The sequence below is a fragment of the Sus scrofa genome, chromosome 8 (assembly GCF_000003025.6).
Source record: "Sus scrofa isolate TJ Tabasco breed Duroc chromosome 8, Sscrofa11.1, whole genome shotgun sequence".
Classification (NCBI taxonomy): domain Eukaryota; kingdom Metazoa; phylum Chordata; class Mammalia; order Artiodactyla; family Suidae; genus Sus; species Sus scrofa.
The window spans coordinates 85,044,923-85,072,450 of NC_010450.4; the positions used below are offsets into that span (position 1 = coordinate 85,044,923).

General features: G+C 40.1%; 1 protein-coding gene across 11 annotated transcripts in view; it reads left to right on the forward strand.

Annotated features, from left to right (window-relative positions):
• Positions 1-27,528, forward strand: part of INPP4B (inositol polyphosphate-4-phosphatase type II B) — a 743,160-nt gene that overhangs the window by 232,882 nt on the left and 482,750 nt on the right. Inside the window, exon 1 of one of the 11 annotated variants that reach the window (XM_021100670.1) lies at positions 7,094-7,583. The exons of the other annotated variants lie outside the window; for them this stretch is intronic. The gene's annotated coding sequence lies outside the window, so the exon portion shown is untranslated. Of the gene's footprint in view, positions 1-7,093; positions 7,584-27,528 lie in introns of those variants that run through there. 11 annotated transcript variants of the gene reach the window in all.

Consider the following 27,528-nt stretch of genomic DNA (forward strand, 5'->3'; position numbering starts at 1 on the left):
CTAAAAAAATTAAATCCCAAAGTCTGGGCTCCATCACTAGGTTACTGGATCAGAATTTATGGGCAGTAGAGCCCTAGAAATTTCTGTTCTTAATACCACCAGCAGATGATTTTCATGTACTTTAATGTTTGAGAACTACAGTCCTAGGCCCATATCAAGACATGCCTCTCCAAGGTGATATGAAAACATCCAAAGGCTTTGTGGTCTAGTTCCTGTTCACTTTGCTAGTCTCATTTCCTAACCAAAACTTTACATTCTACTAATGTAAATTCCTGCATCTTCCTGCTTATACCTTGCTATTTATCATTCTCTATCACTGAAATACCTCTCCATCTTGCTTCGTCTCGCCTACTCTTAAGTATACTTTAAGTCCTCACCCAAGTACCTCCACTGCAGGTCTTCTGAGCATCTCCAGTATGGAGGGCTTGTCTCCCCAGTGCACCATTACTGAGCTATGTCAGCACACCTGGTACATAGTTAATAGTTGATAACATTTTGGCAAATTGAGTAAATAGTATGCTTCTATGGAGCTTCTTAGAATACATGGATTCTATCCTCTATCTTTTGTTGTGTGACAAATCACCACAAAACAGTGGCTTACAATAACCATTGCTTATTTAGTTCATAATTCTGCAGGGCAACAGTTTGGTCTATGATCAGTTGAGTAGTTCTTCTCTTGATACAGCTGGAGTTACTTCTGTGTCTGTGGTCAGCTGCTGGTCACCTAAGTGGCTCTGCTTCTAGGACTGGCTTTTTGTTGGCTGGAGCAAGGGCAATTGCTGTGCAATGATTCCTTTGGCTGTAAAGTCTAGACCAGGCAGGCTCCGGCTTGTTCAAGTGGAGGTGGCAAGTTCTGAGAGAGAGAGATAGAGAGGGAAAAGGATGTGGGGGGAAACTACACGTTCTTTTGAGGTTTATTTTTAGAACTGGGAGAATATAGTTTCTGCTACTTCCTATTAGCCAAAGCAAGTTACAACACCAGTTTATATTTGAAGGTGAGCAAATAGACTCCGTTTATTTTTGGAGGCACTACAAAGTATTGTGACCATTTTTGCAGTCTATTTCACTGGTCTGTATATATGAATTGATAATTATTATTTACAATGTAACTATAAACTGGATTATAATTTCCTATCATAAATACCTTTATTTCTCTTATCCTCAAACCATCCAACTGTTGCTGTTTCTTTTCCAGCTCTGTCATCTAATTCCTCTTCAATTAACCTATTCTGGAGTACAGTTTGCATTTATTCATGAACAGTATAAATAAGCATGTACCATTTGTTAATTACTTGGATTTGGTTTAAGTCTTAAAATGAAGCCAACTTTTCCAGGCATAGCAAACTACAGACCTAAGTATGAAGACAGACACGATGCCAACAAGAAAACATATCATTCTTGACTCCTTGAATTTTAGCTTTCATTTTCAGCTTTACTGCCTTAAAAAATCGACAATATCCAGCTTTCGTTATGCCACATCAGTTGACCTATTTTCTGGTTTGAAAGTGATATTCATCTTTCTGCCTACTGGAGGGCCTCTTCACTGCTACAAAGAGATTTCTTTAAAGGGTAAAGCCATCTAAGGTCAAGTCCGTTGGCCTCTGCCCTGCTAAGGTGAGTTATGCTTTGAATTAGGGCTCAGGCTTTGAACCCTTGCATTCATCATTAGAGTCTGCACCTTCCTCTCCTTATTGCCACGGTCAGTGTGGGAACTTAACTTCATTGGCATTTTATTCTCTCAGCAGACCTTGGAAGGAAAGGTAGCAATGTCGAACATTGCCAAATAACATAAGAGCCTGGCATGGAAATTATTAAGCAGGCTTTTGAGTTTTCTACCATAGGGACTTTTTCTTTTTTTTTCTTTTTTGACCTTATTACTTTTCTGATTTTCCTCCTCATGGATTCTGAATTTAACTCTTCACAACCCTTAATTTTTTTTTCTTTAACACAAAGGTGGAGCTGGACCATTCTGTTTCCAAAGAGGGACAGAATTTCTTTCTTATATTCAAGGGCATCTTAGTCACCAGTGGTCCCTGCTCCTGGGCTCATTGAAGCTTAGCATCCAAGCCTGTCATCCACTGAGGGGAAAACATCCAAGAATTTGCTTTGTGACCTGGGATCTATGGGATGTAAGTGTGTGTTACAAAACTTAATGCATAAAGCTGCTACTTTTGATACAGTCTTGCTCATGGAGAGATGGGATTTAGCTGCTTGTAATGAGAATTTGATGTGACTGGAAATTGAACAGAAGCATCTTTTTATTGAAGGTGCTGAGCCTTATAACAATCATTCAGTGGCAAACGTTATTATTTTTCACATTACTTTTCGACTATAAAACCTTTCAGGGCCTCATAAGAAAATCCCTTTCCTTGTTCAAGCAACAAAAAACTTGATAACTTTTTCCTTACATCCACATAAAGCAAAACAATATGGTAACATTTCCCATCCCCCTCTTTAAAGATCTGTCTCAATTTTTCTCTGTGTTAAAAATCTTCTTTTGCTAGGTCAGAAGTGTCCTCTCATGAAATCTCATTTTCCCTTTATTTCACTCTGTGAGAATCTCAAGGAACAAAAAAAAAAAAAAAAAAAAAAGAGAAAGAGGAAAAAAGAGAGAGAAAAAGAAATCTAGACAGGGTGCTGGAGACTTGAAATGTACATAGAAACCTTTTTGAAAAAAAAAAAAAGATATTTTCACCCTTTAGTTAGAATCTTCCTTACAATGTGTACAATATTATCTTACAAAGATTAAAAAATTTAATCTTTACAGATCAATACCCAAAACATCTCGAATTTGATATTTGAATTAAAGTTGGGAGAAAAGCATTCTATTTCTTGCTGCATTCACAAATCCACTTCAGAAACTTGAACAAGTCATATAATTTTTCTCCTTCAGTTTTTCTGTTTATGAAACAGGCATCTATTCAACTGGAATAATTTTTTGAACTGATTTCTCTTTCGCAAGTATATTTTCATCCCAAGTCTTCTTTTTTAAATCAGTACTGTGTTCTTCCCCACCAGAAAATATATCTAGAAAAATTAATGAGTCAAGAGTTTGTAATTTTTTTGCTCTTCTAGCAGATCTGATAAAAATATCTTAAGTTCTAATTTCCTGTATATTTGTGAGTTACGCCATTGGCTATGTATTCTGTAAACCTGAGTATAGTCTTCTTAAATATTTTTCTCTGAAATTTATAATACTGGTTTGGCAACCATTCCCTGGAGAACAGCAGGTGCTATGAAAAGGGTCACTTTGGTTTGTGCCAAAATGACAGTAAGGTTTTATCAACCTGGGTGAGAATGATTTTTTTAAAATCAATACTAGTATGTGTGAGCTTTCAGGATTAAGAAGCATCTTAAATTCCATCGTCAGGCTGCTTGTTCTGTGCCCATGCTCCCTCAGAGCTGTAGAAGGGAGGCCCAGCTCAGGTTTGTAGTTCTCCCTGGGGGCTAGAAGTACTTAGAAGAGGGAGGTGCCTGGGGCAGAGGATGCTTTGGGAAAATGTCTTTCAAACAACGGGCTTCTGGTGTTGAGGACTCTGTCTTGCCAAGACACTTCACTTCTGGGGTGATCTCAGTGGAGAAAGAGTTGCTTGATAAACCTCATTTGGGGAAAGTAGCAGAGACGTATTTGATGGTTTGTATTTCTTGATGCTTATCTGATGTGAGTTGATGAGACTCTGCAGAGCCCAGTGCTAGCACACCCCTCAGATGGCTCCAGGCAAATCAGATGGACAGAATTACAGCAGTCGGCATCCTAGCTCAGGCTTTTAAAGTGTATAAAAGCCTTGTCTGTGAGTTAGATGTAAATAAATAACTCAAAGCTTTTTCGACATGTAATATGAGGAAGAAGTGAAAGCAATAATAAAGACTAATTCAATAGCTTTCTTTTCTCATTATTTTTATTGTCCTCTTGTCAAAATGTTCAGTTTATGTGGTCAGAGTTTAAAGCTTTTTAATGCCAGGTCTAGGTAAACTGGTGCTGTAATTAATATATGCATTGAGTTGCCCTGGCTTTATCTGTAAAGGGCTGTGAGTACATGATTAAATATGTTTAGAAGTGCAGGTGACATCCTAGAATTAAATCACAATATTGATCAGATGGATGCATATGATTTTACTATTTCCAATTCTGTTGCTGTATTGAAGCATTAAAAGTTGCTTTTAACAAGGTATATCTGCTGTTTTATGCTTTTGAATATTATATGTGATTGTCCATAAAGATGAGAGATAAATCCTCCACTTTTAATCTTGGTTCATTAAATACAAGGTGGGTATTAAAAACTAACATTAAAAAATACTCTTTTAGCCAAAAAAATAAAACTAAAACAGAAGAAGGAAGTAAAATCGCAGCCTCACAGCCACTCTCAGATACCTTAGGGTCCCAGCTTTTAACGCACACACTGACATTTCATCATTCAATTAGTCCATATCCATTCCTTTTTTTATCACACTTACTGCAAACGGCTTTGCTTATTGTCAGCTCAAAATGAGAAGCATGGAGTTCTCTTGTGGTGAAGCGGGATAAAGACCCAGTGCTATCAGTGCAGTGGCTTGGGTCACTGCTGTGGCATGGGTTCAGTTCCTGGCCCAAGAATGTCCATGTGCTGCAAGTGCAGCCAAACAAACAAACAAACAAAAGCAAGAAGCACTGTCACAATTGCAGGTGCATTAGGCCTTCAGCGAACACAACCATTTGGGAGAATTCCAGAGCCTTGTCAACTGGAATCATTGTGCCTTGGGTGTTAGTAGCATTCCCAGCCTCCAGGTCTCCTGGCCTTTGGGTCTCATGGAAAAGCTGGGCTTCTCAGCTCCTCGCAGATGGCCGGGACCCTGTGTGCATCTCGAGCTAATGAGCTGTGAGAAGTGATAGCATTAGTTCCAGGCCAAGGCTGTGCAAACCCCTTGTGATCCTCTAGCTGCCCTCCACCTGCTAGGAAGTCCAGGAAACTGTGTCCTGAGGAAATTTCAAGAAGTCGGGCCTCCTTTAGCCCAGATCCCTAGTTCCTACTTAGAGCAATTCTTTCCCACCTCCCAACACATAAGGAATATATAGACGAGGGAGGACATAAAGTTTCTTAGGTTAATCCTCTGAGATTTCCTAGTAAATTTGTTAACAGCAGCGCAACCTAGCCTACCCTGAAGAGTTCCTCATCTTTAGGCTTCTTTTTTAGGTATTTAGTAATAACTCTTTCTAAAAGAAGCCGTATTTCCTCCCTAGCTTTTAGTTCTTATCTTTGTTCTTCCTTTATTTTCTGCTTCCAAAATCAGATTATAGTCAGTATCTTCTTTGGGCCAGGATGATGAAATTTGGAAGATAGTGAAGGTCTAGGGAGAAGGGGGGCAGGACAAATAAATACTATGAACCCAGAGAACAGAACAGATTCTGTCTAAACATCAAGCCACCATGGGCAAAATGGGCAACAGGTGCCCTGAAGACACATGCCAGGCTTGGGATGTTGGGGTCAAGGTTGGGGAGAAGACTCAGAGGAAGCGAGGCCATGCTGGGGGCTCTTCCAGAGTTTTGAGATGGCAGGTAGGGTATAGCATTCAGAATAAAAGACTGGGACCAAGGCTTTAGGATTGAAAAGGGCAAGTGTGGCTGTCTTGGTTGCTTCCATGGATGTGAGTCAAGGGCTTGCCAAGGAAGCAGAGCCTCAGCTGTAGAGGGACTGGTTAGTGAAGTCAAACTCAGCCTGGAGCAACCACGCTTCACATACAGGGGTTAAAATCAAGATTAATTTCTCGTCTCTGAACTCTTTGTTTGAGTTCCTTGGTTCTGGGGGACAGCCAGGACCTAGGAGGGGAAGTAGGGGGTTGAGCCACAGAGGAGACCAGAACAGATATCAGAGATCTTGGTAGTTGGGACCCTGCCATTTCTTTCTTTTTTTTTTTTAATTTTTCAAAAAGATTTTTTTTATTGTTATTTCCCCAATACAATTTTCTTTTCTACTGTACACCATGGTGACCCATTTACACATACATGTATACATTCTTTTTCTCACATCATCATGCTCCATCATAAGTGACTAGACATAGTTCCCAGTGCTACACAGTAGGATCTCACTGCTAATTCATTCCAAAGGCAATAGTCTGCATCTATTAACCCCAAGCTCCCAATCCATCCCACTCCCTCCCCCTCCCCCTTGGCAACCACAAGTCTATTCTCCAAGTCCGTAATTTTCTTTTCTGTGGAAAAGTTCATTTGTGCTGTATATTAGATTCCAGATATGTGATATTATATGGTATTTGTCTTTCTCTTTCTGACTTACTTCACTCAGTATGAGATTCTCTAGTTCTGTCCATGTTGCTGCAAATGGCATTATTTTGTTCTTTTTATGGCTGAGTAGTTTTCCATTGTGTATATATACCACTTCTTCCTAATCCATTCATTTGTTGATGGACATCTGGGTTGTTTCCATGTCTTGGCTATTGTGAATAGTGCTGCAATGAACATGTGGGTGCATGTGTCTTTTTTAAGGAAAGTTTTGTCCAGATATATGCCCAAGAATGGGATTGCTGGGTCATATGGTAGTTCTATGTATAGATTTCTAAGGTATCTCCAAACTGTTCTCCATAGTGGCTGTACCAGCTTATATTCCCACCAACAGTGCGGGAGGGTTCCCTTTTCTCCACACCCCCTCCAGCATTTGTTATTTGTGGACCTATTAGTGATGGCCATTCTGACTGGTGTGAGGTGGTATGTCATGGTAGTTTTGATTTGCATTTTTCTAATAATCAGGGATGTTGAGCACTTTTTCATGTGCTTGTTGGCCATCTGTAGATCTTCCTTGGAGAAATGTCTATTCAGGTCTTTTGCCCATTTTTCCACTGGGTTGTTGGCTTTTTTGCTGTTGAGTTGTATAAGTTGCTTGTATAACTTAAAGATTAGGCCCTTGTAAATTTTTTTAAATTTTACTTTAGGGCCACACATGTGGCATATGGAATTTTCCAGGTTAGGGGTCAAATTGGAGCTGCAGCTATTGGCCTACACCACAGCCACAGCAGTGCAGGATCTGAGCCATGCCTGCGACCTATACCACAACTCATAGCAAAGCCAGATCCTTAGCCCACTGAGTGGGGCCAGGGATCGTTGAACCCACATCTTCATGGATACTAGTCAGATTCATTACTGATGAGCCTCAGTGGGAACTCCTAGGACCCTACCATTTCTGATGGACCTATTTGTGGGCTCCCAATTCCATTTTTATTATATAGGGACTTTATCTCAATTTCCTCTCACATTTCACCAGAGACAGTCCTTATTGTCACCTCTATAGTTTGTTTACTAGTTATCAGACACCCAGGAGGACTCTCTGCAGTGTGGGGGTTTGTATTTACCATGGTTGCACCTACAGATTTTATGATGTAGTGTGGAATGCTGAGAAAGAACCTTGAGTATACATCCTATTCTGCCACTGATGGCGCTCCTGTAACACCAGTGGGTCACGTGACCTTCCTGGCTGCCTCTTCCTCCGTGGAGGTGATGGGTCTGTGGGTTTGAGGAAGCTGTTGGGTGTTGGGGGTGGACTCGATGAACTTCAAGGCCTTTGTGTCTCTTCGGTTCCCTGAAGTCATCCTCTGTGGTGAGTCTGGCTTTCACAGAAGTTCCATTTCTGGGAACTCAAGGAGCTTGACCTGTTCCTTCCTTCTCTTAACTAGGTCGATCTTCACTTCTGAGCCTACATTTGGCTCTGACTGACTTGTCTCTTCTTTCTTTTCACCTCTCCACAACTCTTTCTCCACTTTTCCTGTCAGCAGCTCTACCCTGGCCAACTGCCAGCCTTCCTGCAGCTCTGTCAGCATTCTGAGAGCTTAAAAAGATGCTCCCCTTGCACCAGCAAACCTCTCCAGGCAACCTCTTTGTAAGCCTCTCCTGTGTGGGCTGTGATGTGGGAGCTGGCTGCTGGCCCCCGCAGAAGGTCACAGCAGGGCCGTTTGGAGGAGCAGCTTTGTGTTGTATCAGTTTTGATGCATGACGGGAAGTGAAGAAAGAGCCCCTTCCAGCCCTCTGTCTGCTCTTCTGCTGCCTGAACATATGAGGGAGAGAGTGCCGGTTTCCCCAGGTACCAGCTTAGATGTTCAAAACTGCAGTCGATACTTTCCCCTGCAATTTGTGCAGCTCTTCAGGCCTCTGCCTTCTTGCTGTAACTACTCAGCTCATCTTTCTGACTCAGAGTGGAAATAAAACTGTCTTAGGTGATAGAAAACCTTTTTTCCCCCAAATGACATATCAGCAGGGAGTCTTCATATGCATATCCTGCCCTCTTGTCAAAGTTAATTTATCCCCAACTGAGCTAATGGTCTTCCTCCCTGTGACTCTGGACACCTTTCCTTCCCCTGTGACTCCATTTTGGTCAGGGTACCGGCTTTCTTCCCTGTCTTCAAGCCTTGAGTTATTATTATTATTATTATTTTAATATTTCTTTCCTCTTTATCTTTCACACCTGGTCAGCCATTAAGTTCTTTCACCTTTCACCCCAACTGGCTCTAATACTTGCCTTTTTTTTACTATTTCAGTTACCATAACTCTAATCCACATCCTCATTTAAAAAGCATTAAGTATTTCACTCTAGTCACATGCATGTTGGAGTCAGGGACCCCAGCAGTGACCTGTCTCAGTAACCAAGGGGTGATGGGGGGTTAATTGTTGTAGTTAATTGGTGGCAGGGGGAACAGAGCCTGCGGGGCCAGGAAGGTAAAGAGGAGACTCACATAGGTCGTGTTCAGGAACTGCACTTTGACCTCATGTGGCTTCGTGGACAAAGCCTTGCCCTGGGTGTCTGAGTTCCTAGGTTCTGGCTGCAGCTGTGGCCTTTAGCTGGTAAGACAAGGAAACTGAGCATTCATTTCTTTACCTGCTCATCAGAGCTTATCTCATCTTTGCAAAGCTGCTTCCATGACCCCACAGGTCATGCACAGCTAAGAACTCTCTTCTTGCCCAAAAGGCAAAACAATAAATATATACACTCTGCCAGTAGGTGGAAACAAATTTTTTTTTTTTTTTTCCCAACCAGCCTCAAGATCTTCCTCCTGTTAACACTGGCTCTGGAAGCTAAGTCACCTGTAAAATGCCCATTGGCAACTAGTTAGTGTCTAATAGATACATGAGGTAGATTGCAATGTAACCAAGCCTTGGAGTCTCCTTCCTGAATGTTTCCAAGGCTGCCCCCTCCTCCTCACCTCACAGCTACTACCTTTACAAATATGCTGACCGGCTCTCCCCTGGGGTGCTGAACAAACTTTCTAAATAGGGTAGCTTTGCCATATTTTGTCAACCTCCAGTTTGCCTTTCACAGTGTGGGAAAGGTCCTGAAGGCTGCACTCTGGTGGCTGAAGGAACTTGTGCAGGTTCTGCCTCCCATCTTTTCTTCCAACGTACCACTTTGGCTTGATATGGTCAGAAGCCATCCTGAGGTCACATACTTGGATTGTTTATAGCCTTTCCTTTCAGTCTTCCTCACTTGGGTATGTTGAATTCTCCTCAGCTACATGTGGTGCTGCCTGGAAGGAGTCTTTAGATGCTCACACTCCCACCTGGCCCGTAGGACCCCAGCATGGATGCAAGGGTCCAGGAGGTTGTGTAGGGGTTGGGGCAGAGCTTCCCAGGCAGAGGGAGCAACATCTTCCAAGGCTCAGTGGTAGGAGAGAACATCGTGTGCTGAAGGCATCGTTCTTTTCACTGTGATATTTGGTGATAAATGGGTCTTTCATCCTGATGCAGTACACATATCACTGAAAAAAAAAGTTCTGATAAATAACACTCTGATGTGTTTCTCATTTCACATTTCATTAAAATAAAATGCTGATCTTGACCAACTAAATTGCTTTCACACCTCACTAAAGTCCATTGGTGAGGCTGCAAATACAAAAATGTTAGTTTTAAAATCCAGACAGGGTGAAGCCAGGGGTCATGTGACGAAGATGAAGCTGGAAAGGAAAGCAAATTCAGATCCCAGAGTGCATTGTCTGCTGGTTAAGCTTGTCTGTTGTTAGCTTGAAAGCCACCAAAGGGTTTACACAGTGGGTACTTGGGGAGTGTGATATGAACAGGTTTGCAAAATATTCTTCATGCAAACCAATTTGAGGGGGTCAAGAGTGAATGAAGGTAGTCAAAGGGTACAGACTTTCAGCTATAAAACAAGTAATTTCCGGGGATGTATGCGCAGCATGGTGACTATAGGTAATAGCACTGTACTGAATATTTGAACGCTGCTAGGAGAATAGATCTTAAAAGTTCTCATCACAAGAAAAAAAATTGTAACTGTGATGATGTATGTTAAATAGCTTTATTGTGGTGATTATTTTGATTATGTATTTAAATCAAATCATTATGTTGTACACCTAAAACTAATACAATGCTACATATCTATTACATCTCAATTTTTTAAAAGTTAAAAAAAATAGTTCAGAGAAGAAAAAGAAATAAAAGGAATCCAAACTGGAAAAGAAGAAGCAAAACTGTTGTTTGCAGATGACATGATACTATACATAGAAGATCCTAAAAATACTCTAAGAAAACTACCAGAGCTCATCAATGAATTTGGTAAAGTTGCAGGATACAAAATCAATGCACAGAACTCTCTTGCATTCCTATACACCGACAATAAAAGTTCAGAAAAAAGAAATAAAGGAAACAATACCATTTACCATCACATCAAAGAGAATAAAATACCTGGGAATAAACCTATCAAGAAGTAAAAGATTTGTACTCTGAAAACTATAGGACACTGATGAAGGAAATTGATAGGTGGAAAGATACACCATGCTCTTGGATTGGAAGAATCAGCATTTTCAAAATGACTCTACTACCCAAGGTGATCTATAGATTTCAGAATAATCCCTATCAAACTAGCAATGGCAGTTTCCATAGAAATAAAACAAAAATTTTTTAATTTTATATGGAAACACGAAAGATCCCCAATAAGCGCAGCAATCTTGAGAAAGAAAAATAGAATCAGGCTCCCTAACTTCAGACTTTACTACAAAGCTACAGTCATCAAAACAGTATGATACTGGCACAAAAACAGAAATACATATTAATGGAACAGCATGGAAAGCCTAGAAGTAAACCCAACACACCTGTGGTTAATTAATCTATGACAAAGGAGGCAAGAATGGAGAAAAAGACAGTCTCTTCAAGAAGAGGTGCTGGGAAAACTGGACAGCTACATGTAAAAGAATGAAATTAGAACATTCTGTAACACCATATACAAAAATAAGCTCAAAATGGTTTAAAGACCTAAACATAAGACCAGATACAATCAAACATTGAGGAAAATATAGAACACCCTTTGACATAAATTGCAACAATATCTTTTATGATCCACCTCCTGAGAGTAATGAAAATGAAAACAAAAATAAACAAACAGGACCTAATTAAACTTAAAAGCTTTTGCATAGCAAAGGAAACCAAAAACAAAACTGAAAGACAACCCACAGAATGAGAGAAAATATTTGCAAACAAAGTAACTGACAAGGGATTAATCTCCAAAATATGCAAACATCTCCATACAGCTTTATACCAAATAAAAAACCCCAAACAACCCAATTAAAAAATTGTCAGAAGATATAAACAGACATTTCTCCAAAGAAGACAGACAGATGGTCAAAAAGCACATGAAAAGATGCTCAACATCACTAATTATTAGAGAAATGTAAATCAAAACTACAACGAGGTATCACCTCTCAGTAATCAGAATGGCCATTGTCAAAAAGTCTTCAAACAATAAATGCTGGAGAGGGTGTGGAGAAAAGGGAACCCTCCTACACTGTTGGTGGGAATGTAAGCTGGTGCAACCACTGTGGAGAACAGTATGGAGGTTTCATAAAAAACTAAAAATAGAACTACCATATGACCCAGCAATCCCACTCCTGGGCATCTATCCAGAGAAAACCACAATTCAGAAAAATATATGTACTCCAGTGTTCGTTGCAGCACTTTTTACAATAGCCAAGACATGGAAGCAACCTAAACATCCATCAACAGAAGATTGGATAAAGAAGATTTGGTGCATATATACAATGGAATATTACTCAGCCATAAAAAGAATGAAATAATGCCATTTGCAGCAACATGGATGCACCTAAAAATTATCATACTAAGTGAAGTAAGCCAGATAAAGACAAATATCATATGAGACCACTAATACATGGAATCTAATAAAAATGGTATAAAAGATCTTAGCAAACAGAAATAAACTCAAAGAGTTTAAAACCAATCTTATGGTTACCAAAGAGGAAATGGGGAGAGAGGGGTAAATTAGGGGGTTGAGATTGACATATATACACTACTATATATAAAATAAATAGGTAATAAGGACCTGCTATATAGCACGGGGAACTTTACTCAATAATATATAATAACCTATGTGGGAAAATAATCTGAAAAGGAATGGACATATGTATATGTATAACTGATTAAATTTGCTGTACACCTGAAACTAACACAACTTTGTGAGTCATCTATACTCCAGGAAAATTTATTTTTAAAAAAGGTTAAAAAAAAAGCAAGTGTGGGAGACCAGTTTATACTATTTTATAGCATTTTATATTACTATGGGGAAAAATAACTATTGGAGTAGGAGGCGGTAGAGGAGATGGGGAAGTAGACACTTTGTAGCTATTGAATGGACAGAATTTGTAGGACTTACTGATGGTAGGTCTGGAGTGTAAAGGAACAGAACAGGGCAAGGATGGCTGGGCTTCTAGCCAGTGGAATCAGGCCGATGGTTCCCCCATTCATTGAGAATGGAAGACATGAAGAAAATCATGTGGTAGGTGTGCCTTGGTGTGGTTTTCTCCAGAAGCAGATGGCAAGGCAGGTTTAAGGGTCAAGTGACTTATTTAGGAGTTGGCTCCAGGAAACACCAGTGGAGAAGTGAAGACATGAGACAGTGAAAGGAAGGTGGGCAATAAAATGTGTTTTTTTTTTTGTTTTTTGTTTTTTTTTTTTTTTTTTTGAGAAATTTACCAGTACAGAATTCAGGAGCTTATGCTTTTTGGGAAATTCTAGAAGCCAGCCTGGGATGTGTGCCTTAGAGTTACCCATCTGAAGGAAGAGGGAGCTGTGGTATTTATGCCCAGCTCTCCTCCTGTCAGTCATTAGTTGACAGTGGGCATTGATTCTCCAGCACTCTGGCTTGTCATGTAGGCAGAGCAGGCTCCAGTAGGCACGGGAGACCTTCGGACAAGAGATGCAAATGCTGGAGGTTGAAAGTTGAAGGTATGAACCAAAATAATAAAGCCAAGGGGATATGGCTAGGGCACTGGCAGCACCCACTGCTACAGGGTGTTTAGTGAAGAGAAAACATGGAGATGGCAGTCTTGGACTTAAATTGTAGAAGTATTGCACCTGACCTAACTTTCAGACATACAAACAGAGACATCAGGTTGGGACAGATGAGTTAGACTTCAGAAGAGATTGGAGACCTGGAGTCATTTGAGTGGAGGTGAAAAGAAATGGCTGATGCTGTCGAAACAAATGACAGTGAGAAAACAGGAGAGATGTTGGACCAGCCCTGAGGAATCCCAGCACTTAGTGGCCAGATAAGGGAGAAGGATGCTAAAAAGACACTGAGAGGAATTCTAGAAAAAGAGGACAGGAACCAGGAGAGTCCATGCCCTGAAAAGCTAGAAAAGGAAGGAGAGGGCTACAGTATCCAGTGTTGCTGAGAGGACCAACAATGTCCATTGCATGTTGCATCATGGAGATTTTTAGTCTCTGCAGCAAAAACAGTATTTCAGTGGAGGAGGGGAGATAGGAGATGGAGACAGCATAGTAGCCACATGTGTAGACTGTAGATCAGATCTACCTGTGTTCAGATACCTGTCCTGCTAATTATTAGCTGTGTGACCTTGAGCAGGTAACTTACCCTCTTGGAGTCTCTGTTTCCTTATCTCTAAAATAGAGATAACAGTTGTTCCTATACCATAGAGTTACTGTGATATTAAGAACTAAATGATAAAATACTTTTGAAACAGTGTCTGACAGATGGTAAACATTAAACAAATGGTTGCAATTGTTAGTTTTATTTTCATATTGTTTATTTATCTGAGAATTTGTATTGCTTCCTTCTGTAAATTCTCCTTATTTCTTGCTGTTACACTTACCAAGATCTCTAGTTTTTGGTAATATGTGATGCTTACCAAAGGCTCAAAAATCTTCTGTAAAAGTCCAGTTTCTTTGACACCGTGCTCTGATAGGCCAGGGTTCTAGAATGTAAGTTTTTTTTCTTCCATAAAGTTTCAATGAGTTTTTTTATTACTCAATGAATTTTATTACATTTATAGTTGTACAGTGATCATCACAACCAAATTTTATAGCATTTTCTGTATGGTGAGGTTAATTTATTTAATTCATGTCAGGGTCCTCTATTGTTTATTTCATGAGGGAACCTGGTCTTGCTGATCTGAGTATGGAGCCCAGACCATCAGCCATCTGGGAGCTGGTTAGAAATGTGTATACATATATAACTGAATCACTTTGTTGCATAGCAGAAATTATCACAATATTGTAAATCAACTATACTTTAGTAAAACTTTAAAAAGATGAAAAGAAGAAATGAAGAATCTCAGGTTCTCCCTCAGACCGACTAATCAGAATCTGCATTTTAAGCAAATTTCTAGCTGATTCCCCTGCACATCAAAAGTTAAGCATTATGCTCTTGTGAGCCCCAGTAACATTGCACTTGCTTGCTTTTCTGCTACAAGCATTCAGTGTCAAGAAGCTTCCTTACCCAGATTTGGTCAGAATGACTTTAGAGTACTTCCAGCTTTTCTGTGACTGTGGTTGAAATCCCAGCACCTAATAGGTTGTTGCTGAGTCATTGTTTCTTCCCTGAACTAGGCACCCATGGTTTGGCTGTCATATGCTCCTGGTGCTTCAGGCTGTCATATGCTCGCTACTCTATAGAACCAGGGCAGGGAGTTAAACAAGGAAAAACCTTCGACTGCATCAGAGTTCAGATGAACCTGAATAGGACTTAAAATAACACGCTGGCATCAGCTTCTGTATCCCTTCCCTGGAAAGGAGATATAGTTGCCTCAAATAGCTACTCTGTGTCCTACCCAATGGCCTCTTGCCATCCAGCTTTGAAGTCTGCTACATGTAATTGACATTCTTTTGGCCACATGCCACTCCCAGCTTCAGCTTCAGCTGGCTCAGGTTAGTTGGCAGATCAGTGTGTCTGTCTTGCTGCTACCCGTCCACTGTGACAACACAGACACGGAGCTCAAAGTTTCCCGCACTTGCCAGAAAAACAAGCAGAAACACTCACACAAGACCTTTTGTGTGTAGGACAACTAATAACAGGTTTGGGGAGATGGAAAGGCCTTACATCACCTAAATGCAAACCCTTTAATGGTGGAATAGTCACCAACCCTTGCCTTAAAATTCTCCTTAGACATTTTTACAGCTTGGATACAGCTTCCTGCCTTGTCTTTCTGTCTTTCCCTCTCTCCTCCCTCGTACTTCTGCACAGTATCAGAAAGGAAATTACAGAAGGAAAATGCCCTCCCCCCAGTTCTTTTGTGTGTGTGTGTGTGTGTGTGCACTATAATTTAGGATTTAAGCTCTCTTTGTAACCCAGACGGTGCTGAACCTTTGAAAAGGCCACTTGCCGTGTCATGCAACCAGAAATGGTGTGAACTCTTTCAGAAACACATGGGCTGATCGCAGGGGGTAGGGGGCTTGTCCAAGGAAATTGGATGTCGTTGCCAAAGAAAGGACAGGCGCTTGCTGGGCAGCCATAAAGCAACACGTGTCCACTTATAGGAAGAGTAGCCTCTTCTTTCCTTTGCGTTTCTGTCTAGTTATCATTCCTTGGTTAGAATACTTATTGGTTTGCGTTGTCACTTACCGGTAAGTATTAAGTACCAATATGTGCCAAGCTCGCTCATCAGGGATTTATATCGACTCCTTCATTTTTATAACCCATTGGCAAGATGAGTATTATTACTGTTGTTTTACATGTGAAGAGACCACAGTGATGAGATTTAAGTATTTTAGCTCTAGTGACACAGCCAAGCAAGTATTTATAGTGAAACAGCCAAGTAAGAATTTAGGTAACTTAATTTACATCTCTCTCTCCAGCTAGACTGTGGACTTTTGGGCAAACAAGATTCACATTGTCTTCATAGGGGACTTCAAAGTGCTTGGTCCTCTAGTATGTTGGAGGCCTTAATCATTGTTTGGATTGAATCAATACTTCAAGGCACAGAGATGAAAGGAAAACCTAGTTTCTTGGCTGAAAAAATAAAAAACTCACACACACACACACACACTATATATATATTATCCCTTGAGGTTTTTTTATTTTATTTTATTTATTTATTTTTTATTTTTTATTTTTTTCCTGCTGTACAGCATGGGGATCAGGTTACTCTTACATGGATACATTTTTTTTTTCCCACCCTTTGTTCTGTTGCAATATGAGTATCTAGACACAGTTCTCAATGCTACTCAGCAGGATCTCCTTGTAAATCTATTCTAAGTTGTATCTGATAACCCCAAACTCCCGATCCCTCCTACCCCTCCCTCTCCCATCAGGCAGCCACAAGTCTATTCTCCAAGTCCATGATTTTCTTTTCTGTGGAGATGTTCATTTGTGCTGGATATTAGATTCCAATTATAAGTGATATCATATGGTATTTGTCTTTGTCTCTCTGACTCATTTCACTCAGTATGAGATTCTCTAGTTCCATCCATGTTGCTGCAAATGGCATTATGTCATTCTCTTTTATGGCTGAGTAGTATTCCATTGTGTATGTATACATCACATCTTCCAAATCCAGTCATCTGTTGATGGACATTTGGGTTGTTTCCATGTCCTGGCTATTGTGAATAGTGCTGCAATGAACATGCGTGCGGGTGCATGTGTCTCTTTTAAGTAGAGTTTTGTCCAGATATATGCCAAGAGTGGGATTGCGGGGTCATATGGAAGTTCTATGTGCAGATTTCTAAGGCATCTCCAAACTGTTCTCCATAGTGACTGTACCAGTTGACATTCCCACCAACAGTGCAGGAGGGTTCCCTTTTCTCCACAACCCCTCCAGCACTTGTTATTTGTGGACCTGTTAGTGATGGCCATTCTGACTGGTGTGAAGTGGTATCTCATGGTAGTTTTGATTTGCATTTCTCTTATAATATATATATATTTTTTTTCCATGATAGAAATGAGAGATTAAGAGATGGGGAGAAACAGCTTGAAGAGAATTGCATTCTGGGCAAGCTCCCTTATCTCAGGAAAGTTTAACTCTCCCGCCTCAAAGGGACAGAAATAAAGAATGAGGTGTGGCTGCCACTGTGAGCCACTCCTCTCCCAGGACTGCTAACATCCTGGTTTGCTCATTCTGAGTTTACAGACCTTCATTATGTACCACACAGCAGGAATCTTCCTGTCTGTTCCTACGGGGAGAATACCAATTTGTCTTCCAGACTGTGCTGCACAGCACACCTTTCTCCAGCCACTGCAGTAAAAAAGTGAGGGAAGGAGTTCCCGTCGTGGCGCAGTGGTTAACAAATCCGACTAGGAACCATGAGGTTGCGGGTTCGGTCCCTGCCCTTGTTCAGTGGGTTAACAATCTGGCGTTGCTGTGAGCTGTGGTGTAGGTTGCAGACGTGGCTCGGATCCTGCGTTGCTGTGGCTCTGGTGTAGGCCGGCGGCTACAGCTCCGATTAGACCCCTAGCCTGGGAACCTCCATATGCTGTGGGAGCAGCCCAAAGGAATAGCAAAAAGACAAAAAAAAAAAAAAAAAAAAAAAAAAAAAAAAGTGAGGGAAAAAGTACAACAGACCCTCCTCTGCCCACCATTGTGCATGTGACGTGTCTCTCTCTGAGATGTTAATAACCTACCCTGTGGCTGTCCCTGGGAGCCTGGGGCTTGATGGTTTGAATCCTAGTCCATGGCCTCACCCTTGGACAGGGTCATTTGGCCCCTGGGAGCCTCCAACATCTCATTTAAGACAAAAGAGTGATTCTTTCAGAAAGTGAGAATTCCCCATTCTGCCAGAACAGGCTCCAAAGCAGCTGGCTTTTGAAATGCCATTTTCCCCTCTACTTACCACACTGGGCTGTCATCTTATCTGTTTACTGACATGGAAACCAGCGCTAAAGGGAACACCTCCCCTACCTGGAATTGAGTTGCTCGGAAACCTCAGAGGTGCTGGAATAAAGCCAGGGAAAGCTGTTTTACCAGGAAGTGGAGTAGGACCATCCGGTTCTTACCCGGATCCCTGTGATACCCACATCCCACCCTCTAAGGCCTGAGTTATCTTTTCATCCAGGATCAAATTCATATTGAGGGAGGGGCTGTATAAAGAGCCGGGCACCCTCTCGTCCTCCCTCTGTGTTACTTTCAAAATATAGTCGCCCTGGAAGAGGGTTGAAAGATGGCACAGACATCCCTGTCACTCAGATTCCCCTGCACTGCCTCCCATGACCCACTCCTTCCTGGACCTCTTTCTTGGCATTTTTTTTTATAAGCAAAGTATAGTTAATTTACAATGTTGTGCCAATTTCTACTGTACAGCAAAGTGACCCGTCATATATAAATATATACACATTTTCCCTTTCTCATATATCTCCCATCGGGGTCTATACAGAGAGACTGGATCTAGTTCCTTGTGCTGTACAGTAGGACCTTATTGCTTATCCATTCTAAATGTAATGGTTTGCACTTACTAACCATCTGTTTCCTGCCTCCCCTTCCCACTTTGGCTCTGGACCTTAGACTCCAACATCTGGTTAGACCCCTTGATTGAGGTCCAGGTTAGTTTTCCCCCCCTGAATTTTAGATCACTGTCCCAAATTTTACCTGAGTGCCCCCAAGATCCTGACTTCCAGCCATCACCCTCTGATGACCATGGGCTCCCTGTCCATCCCTCTGTGCCCAAACCAATGCGGTCACCATCAGAGTGTGCACAGTCCTGGGCTGGAGGAGTAATAGGGCGAGCATAGAACATTACAAGGAGGACAGAGAAAAGATATATTTTAAAAAAAGACTAAGGAACTAATGAAAAGCACAGGTTGTGGTGTACGATGTGGGGTGATTGAAAGGATTCTGGAGAAGTTGGGAGACCTGGATAGCTCTCCTGGGTTTATGTCTCCTTCATGACATCACATCACTCCTTTCTCGTCATCAGTGTCTTCTTCTGTACTTGAGAAATCTGGACAAGCTCTGAAGTCCTGTTTCATGCTGACATGCTGTCATTTGAAGGGCTGCAGAAAGTATACATCTTTGAGGGCCTCACTGGGCCTTACAGCTCAGTGTGATACTCAGTATTCATGGCAATGACTCTAGGTCATTGAGGAAAATGACATTGTGGCCAGCGTATCCCTTTTTTAAAGAAGGTCTTATAGAGTTGAATACATTTTAGAATGACTTTTTGTCGGGATGTTAAATAAAAAAAGTACATACTGTATTTGGGCCTTAGAAAGGGAACTCCTCTGTTCTGCCGAAAATATGCAGTCTAGAATTCTAAATCTTCTAGGATTCTGTAGAGTGTCGCTTAATGCATCTAAAAAGCATTTGGTCATAACTGCTTCATACTAAATTGTTTACCAATAACAGAATTTTTCCCCCAAATTTAAACTATTTAGATGGATTGTTATGGAGGCAGTCAGATTTGGTTTACCATTAATATGTATTTTAAGTTTCAATGCATTTATTTCCTATCATATTTCTATAAGACAGGGCCATCTGGGCTGGCCTTTTCTCCTATCATTTATATATTGTCTTATCACATATTTCAGGGAGGATATTTTCCTTTGAGGACTTTCTTTAATTTTCTGTTTGTTTGTTGATATGCTTTGAAATGCTTTGGCTGTTGTTCCATAACTGATAAAAATTAAAATTCTCAGGTCACTACTTAAAATTTGCACTCGTTTGCCATCAAGTCCACAAGTCTCTCAGTGCTAGAAGTATTGCTCTGTAGTGACAGGTAAGAGTGACTTGGTTCTTCCATTATTTAAGTAGTAGAAGGAAATAGCTTTGCAGCCATTAGAGAGGAGTTGGGGATATATATTTACCTTTCAAAGTTGTTCCTTTGGGCTTCTCTCCAAACTGAACCACTGACTAGAGTCACAACCTGTTTCCCTATCAACTGGAACCTATGCTAATAATAATCCTTAGCCAATATCTCTTTTGAAACCACTGAAAGCTGTTTTAGCTTTTTTCTCAATCTTTATGCATGCAGGCTCTCTAATAAAATATGGTGATGATTAATGCATGAAGTTGTGTTGTTGCTACCTGAACCAATGATTTCTTATGGGTTCCATATTTCTTACAATATTTTAACCTCAAGAAGAGACCCAATATGATATATCAGATTCTAAATTGGTATCCAGATTTGTTCTCCACAGATAAGGAAGTAGTATACAATAGAAAGCGGGGGTGGGAGGTGGGCATTGCTTCAGTGGAAATAATTGGAGATGATATTTTCTTAGCAGGAAAGGTGAAAGCAGCATTGTTCTGACAGCCAGGGTTTGCTCTCTCTCAGCACACTGTGTCACTTCAGCCAAGTCACTTAACCTTCATGGTCTTTAGTTTTCCTGAGATATAAAATGGGTTATAAACTCGGTGACTTCTGATGGCCTGTTTGGCTCTTTGACTCTGATTCGCTAGTGGTCCATGAGAGGAAGGTCATACTTCTTTTGCCAAAGGTTGCTAACTGGATTGCAGAAAATCAGTGCAGGGTGTTGGAGGCAATCGTAAGTGGTTAATGTTTAACTATTTCCTGAGCAATCCTGCAAGGATTTGGGGGTTCAGAAGATGAAGGGTCCTCCAGTCCATCTGAAAGATCCCCAGAGCTCAGTGGAAAGGTTCGAGGATATACACGAGTTAGTCAGAAGGTTTTAAAAATGATCTGGCAAGCATAAAGACTTTTGAGACTCCAGACATAATATTTGCACATTAAATATTGATTCTAGGGTCGGTTTTCTGACTGTGTAGGAAATAACTGCTCAGCATTTTGAGAGCTTATTTGCTGTCCTGGTTGCCTTGGTAAAAATATACAAAAAGTACAAAAAAGCAGTGGAAGCAGGAAAAGGGGATCAATATACAGAGGAAATATAGACTCAGTGGTATGATTTGAAAGAATGTTGGATGAAAGCAATGCTCTAAATATTAATTTAACCAAAAGATTCTAAACAAAATGATCTCTCTTTGATTATCATTGAGATTGGCTGAGAGTTTCATCTCTATGTCCATCTCTGTCATTTAGTACTTACTCAGGGACCTCAAAGTGAGTTATTTAGTTACCGTCTATGTGCCTTGGTTACCTTCTCTTTAAAGAGTAATGAGTTGTACTGCTAAGTGAATCAGTTATACATATACATATATCCTTTCTTTTTTCCCTTATAGGTTATTACAAACTATTGAATAGATTTCCCTGTGCTATTCTGTAGGTTCTTGTTATTTGTACATTTAATACAGTAGTGTGTGTTGTGAGTCAACTATGTTCTAATAAAGTTTTTTTAAAAAAGAAGGAGAACGAAGATAGTAGTGTTACCTACCTTATAGGCTTGATGAGTCCATTTTTGCACATTCCCATTATAAAACCTTCAGGGTGGTGTTTGGCACAAAATAAGTGCTTAGTTGTTAGCTATTATTAGCTATTGCCATCATTATTACCATTAAGTATAATACTGTTGCACTGTAAATACATTGAATGTTCACCATACAGGTGCTTTTTCCTTGATACATTGGATTCTAATTTTGCATACCCCTGAGTCTTTGGGGATTAATATAGATACATTTATATAAAACAAATTTTTTTTCTACATACTTATTATTGGGGACACATATTCAAATCATATAATTTCATAAATAATATATGTAACTGAAAAAGTACAACTCCCAGGATGTAACCATAAAATCCACTTGATTTTGTTTTCTAGTGTCCATGTAAAATACATTCAGTAGGAGAAGTTTTTCCTCCATTATTGGATGAAACCTTCAACAAGTTCATTACTCTTGGATAATAGGAAGTCCTAGGGTCACATTATGTGAAAAATACAGTCTCGATTCAGAAAATAGACTGTCTAGTTCAATATATTAGTCCACACTCAATCTTTATTTGTTCCCCTCCTCCAGCTGAGGCAGAGTTTTGGTGGGTCATCTGCCTGCAGAAATTGTTCAGCCCTTAAACCTTTTTTTTTTTTTTTTTTGGCTGCATATGGAGCTCCCAGGCCAGAGATCTGATCCGAGCTGCAGTTGTGATCTAAGCCACAGCTGCAGCAACGCTGAATCCTTAACCCCACTGTGCAGGGCCAGGGGTCCAACCTGGGTCCCAGAGCTCCCAAGAGGCCACAGATCCTCTTGCTCCACAGCAGGAACTCAAGCCCCTTCAAGTCTTCACACTGGCCTCTCCCTCCCTCCTTCCCCTTCTGGGGCTATTGCTTCCAGCCGTACCGGAGTCACAAGAGGGTGAGATGGAGGGAGTACAAGTGCATGAAGATCATCCTTTCTTGAGTGATAACATCACAACTTGCTTTGTTCACTTTTGTCCTAGCAGGGGTAGTTATAAGGATTTTTTTTTTTCCTTCCATGGATGCTTCAATGGGTTCTTTGGAATTTCCCTCTGACAGCAATGCCTGTGACTTGGAGAAAGGGTTCTATCCATCCAGCTGGGGCAACCCGCACTGTGCTTGTGTAGTGGGCTCCTCTGTTTGGGTTCTTTCCATTCTCTTTCCCCCATTTATTTTCCCCTTAAAAAATAAAGGCCCCCTCCAGATCGGCTAGCTTTTCCATGGATTCCCACCTCTGTCTACAGAGAACACTCACATATTTATTTGTTCTGAAGAACTTCGAGACCTTGGTTGATTCCAACAGATTAGTAATACTCTTGTTATGCTACCAGAGCTATTATTCATTTCATCTCTCATTCCACAGACTTTGCAGGAAGAAGTCAGACCCAGGTCCGTTATGCTCCCCCAACACCCAAACACTGTAGTTGTCACACATAACACTTTCTTGGTAGCCCCTTGAAGAACCCTTCACTAGGTTTTAGTTACAGGGTACAACTTTCTCCAGAGAAAACATCCACTTCTTCTCAATTGTAGACCTTCTTATAGAATAGGGACTATCACAGCCATGCTGCAGGCTCTTGGGGTGGGGGTCTTTTCTGAGGCTCCCGCTAGTGGACACGTCTGCACTTTATGCCTATTATCTTGAGCATCTGACATCTAATTTGCAATATCAGATTTGAACTCCATTTTTATGGAACAGAAAGGATGTTTTCATACAGTTTTAAAACATTTCAGAAATATTTTATAATTTTATACAATATATAATCTGTTAAGATTTTGAGGTAAAAATAACTAAGGACCCATAAAAACCTATGCAGTTTAAACTTTGGGCAATAGTTGAAGATTTAAAGAGGCAAAAATGCCCTGCAATAAGGTGTTCAAACATTACTGAAATTACTGAGCATCATTGGGAGGTGGTTTTTTTTTTTTTTTTTTTTTTTAAATGCTGACTCTACAATTGAATTCTAAGATTAAGAAAAAAAGAGCACTTATATTACAATGAAGTAAAATGACCTTTTAGCTACACAGCTTGAAGTTTCACTAATGGATTGAGCTCCATCAGAAAGAGAAGTTCCATTTCATTTTCTGCTTATCATCCACAAATATAATAGATTATAATGCTAAAGGGGAATTAATCGTGTGACAGTGGAAATGAGTTTGCATAAAATTCATTTACTTGAAAATAGAAGCACTCATATTTACCAAATTTGCAGTTAGCTAAAGAAGTGGCGTGGTACTAGCGGAGTTAAACCATAGAACAAAGTGCACCACTAAACTTAATTGGAAACAGCATTTGTGTAGAGATTGAAATAGAAAGATTGAAAATGTGAACAACCGTAATGTACTGTTTTCTCTAAGGATTAATACATTTAAATGTAAGGATATTACACTTTAATTTGTAAGTGTAAACAAGATGCACTTTAAATTTGTACACATGCGTCAATACTTTGAGAGATGAGCTTCCAATGCCCATTTATGTAATATTTAAACCCAACAAGTATGATATTTCCAGAGGTTTTTTTCCACCCAAGATAGTGAGAAAGATACTGTTTTGTGCATGTAAATAGGCATTTTTCCCCCTTTCTCTGAACATCTGCTACCTTTTTTTTATTACACAGTCAAACCAATTGATGCTCATTTTGAACAAGGAAAATTTACAGTGTTTACATTGTGTAAAAGACTAATTCATTCCGTGAATTTTCATTGGGATACAGCATCTTATTTCATCATACTGAGTTATGCATATCAGAAGAATGCAATCTAGTTATTATTGATCTGGCCAAATGGCTTTATTGGTTTACAGTATTCCTAATTTGGGAAGGAAATGAGATTCATATGAAATTGGCTATTGTAAAAATGCAAGTATCAAAATGCTATGGCCCTGGATGCCAAGATTAATTTGTAGCCCAAGAAGGGAAAAGTATTTCGTAAAATTAACTCTTCAGTATTTGACTCTGCAATCCTGAATTAAGTTTCAGATACCATCTTAAGCAATTGTTTCATGTGTATTAATGAAGTAAAGGCAAGAAAGAGAATTCAAAGGTTGACAGACATTTACATTTTACATCAGAGATGAGATTCAAAGAATCCGTTAGATGTTCTGGTCAGACAGTTTTCATATATGAAAAATGAGATGATTTATTCATTTTCTGATAAATAGTGCCATGTCCTCCTGTAACGGGGACGAAGGTTTTGATTATTCTTTCAGTCAGGATCTAATCAGGAGATGGAAACCACACATTAATTTGGACAAGGTTGAATGTTGAGAACGATCAACTTGGAGATCCCGCTGTGGGGCAATGGGATTGGCAGCCTCTTGGGAGCACTGGGACGCAGGATCCATCCCCAGCCCGGCTCAGTGGGTTAAGGATCCAGTGTTGCCACAGCTATGGTGTAGGTTGCAACTATGGCTCAGATCTGATCCCTGGCTCAGGAACTCCATACGCCGTGGGGTGGCCGAAGAAGAAAAAAAAAGGAAAAGAAAAAGAATGATCTACTTGAAGGGAGAATTGGAGTGACTAATTTATAGGAAGAGTGGACAAGAGGGGCAACCACTTCCTCCTCTGTTGAGATAGAGGGTTTTCTCTCTCCTTCCTCCAAACCTGAGATCTAGATCTCAGAGAGGGCAAAGCTATGGTCACAGATGATGAGAAGTTGCTGTGGTGCCATGCTGGCAGACCTGGCTGGACATGTGCCCTCTGGAACTGGTGAGGAACCCACATTCTGTTTACAGGAAGGTGTATCCCCAGAAGCACTCTGCTCCTAAATGTCCTGAGAGGTTGGCCAGGAGAGGTCTGCTGGGGGCTGAGGGGTGCTAGCTTCAGTGTCTTCCAGGGGCTGGACCCAGGAGAAGCATTTTATAGCCTTTTTTTTTTTGGTTTTATCATGGCAGCTCCTCCCTAGGCAAGGGATGTCTCTCAGCCAACCTATTAAATATTTTGTAATTCCTATATCCTTTTCAATATTAATTCTTTCCTTTGATCACAAAGTCTCATTTTTCAGCATCTCTCTAAAATTGGCCCCACTAAAGCGACCCAAGTACTCCAGATATTGATCTTTGTCAAATTATTTAACTTCAGTTTTCCCCTCCTAAAGTGAATTTATATATACATATGTATTAATATATGAATTTTTACATATGTTATATAGATAGACTTTACATAAATTTATATTTTATATATATATTATATTCATATCCTTTATATATGTGTGTATATATATTTTACTTTTTAAATTATAGTTGATTAACAACATTGTGCCAATTTCTGCTGAATAGCAGAGTGACTCAATTGTACATATATATATTCTTTTTAAGTATTATTTTCCACCATAGTCTGTCCCAGGAGATTGGATATAGTTCCCTGTGCTATACAGTAGAACCTCACTGCCTATCCATTTTAAATGTAATAGTTTGGGAGTTCCCATCATGGCTCAGCGGAAATGAATCTGACTAGCATCCGTGAGGATGCAGGTTGGATCCCTGGCCTTGCTCAGTGGGTTAAGGATCTAGAGTTGCTGTGCGCTGTGGTGTAGGTCACATACATAGCTCAGATCTGGCATTGCTGTGGCTGTGGCATAGGCCAGCAGCTGCAGCTCTGGTTTGACCCCTAGCCTGGGAACCTTCATATGCTTTGGGTGCAGCCCTAAAAAGATAAATAAATAAATAAATAAATGTAATAGTTTGCATCTAATAACCCCAAATTCCCAGTCCATCCTGCTCTCTTCCCCCATATATATATATATATATATATATTTTAAATATTTTTTTAAGAAGAACATTGAGGTTTTCTGGCCACAAAGCCAATACATATGCAATGAATGTAATTCCTCTATACACACTTACACATACACATATGTGTGTAAAGGAGGAACATGCATTGTCATACATGCATACACACACATACCTTATCATGCATTAAATAAGATGATATATATATATGTATATATGGCAGCAAACCTTATTGCTAACATTCAAAGATATTAAACACATATCAGTGACTTTTATTATCAAGTAAATCTTCCTGTAGACACGCAGACTGTCTCAAACTTCACCTGAATGATAGAAAAATATTTCTGTGCCAAGATTGCCATTGAACTCTAGGACAATTGGGGAAGGCCAACAGAGGAGCGGGAGATCTAATTTGGAAATTTGAAAGATGAGGCTCAGGGTTGCTGGGTTTTTCAACTCAGGTTCAGAATCCTCACACCTGGGATGCCATAGCCACTGAGAGGTATTCTCAGTACTGTCCTATCAGCTCTCCATGCTCGGGCTTCACTGCATCATTCCTTCCTCTTCAGGTAAACGTGATCCCACTCTTGGGAAATATTAAACAGGCTAGGCTCAGTAATTGAAAGGCAAATCTCCTTTTCTTGGGTCTGGGTTTCATTTCTCAAGAGTCTCCACTTACATTTCCATCTGAGATATTCAGGATAAAAGATGATGCAATCATACAGTTTTTTTTTTTTTTTCTGATCCTGAACTGATTAAATAATCATGATTTTTTTTTAATTCCATCCCACTTGTATTAAAATAATGATCTGGAGCTTGTCTGGAAATATTACTAGTAGACAGGAGAACTTTAAGGAAAAATATTCATTCCTTAAAAAGTAACGTGAAATATATGAGTCTGTTTTGTAAATATCTTCATTTGTATCATTTAAAAAATTAAATTTCACATATACAATCTGAAAAAGAATGAATATATGTATATGTATAACTGAATTACTTGGCTGTACACTTAAAATTAACACAATATTGTAAGTTAACTATATTCCAGTTAAAAAAAAAAAAAAGTAACTCATAGAGGGACAGAGCATAAAGAACCTAAAGTTGAAATGTTGAAAAAAGTGATAAAAATGTTACCAATTCTATTAAAAAATAACACTTTTGGGGTTCCCGTCGTGGCGCAGTGGTTAACGAATCCGACTAGGAACCATGAGGTTGCGGGTTCGGTCCCTGCCCTTGCTCAGTGGGTTAAGGATCCGGCATTGCCGTGAGCTG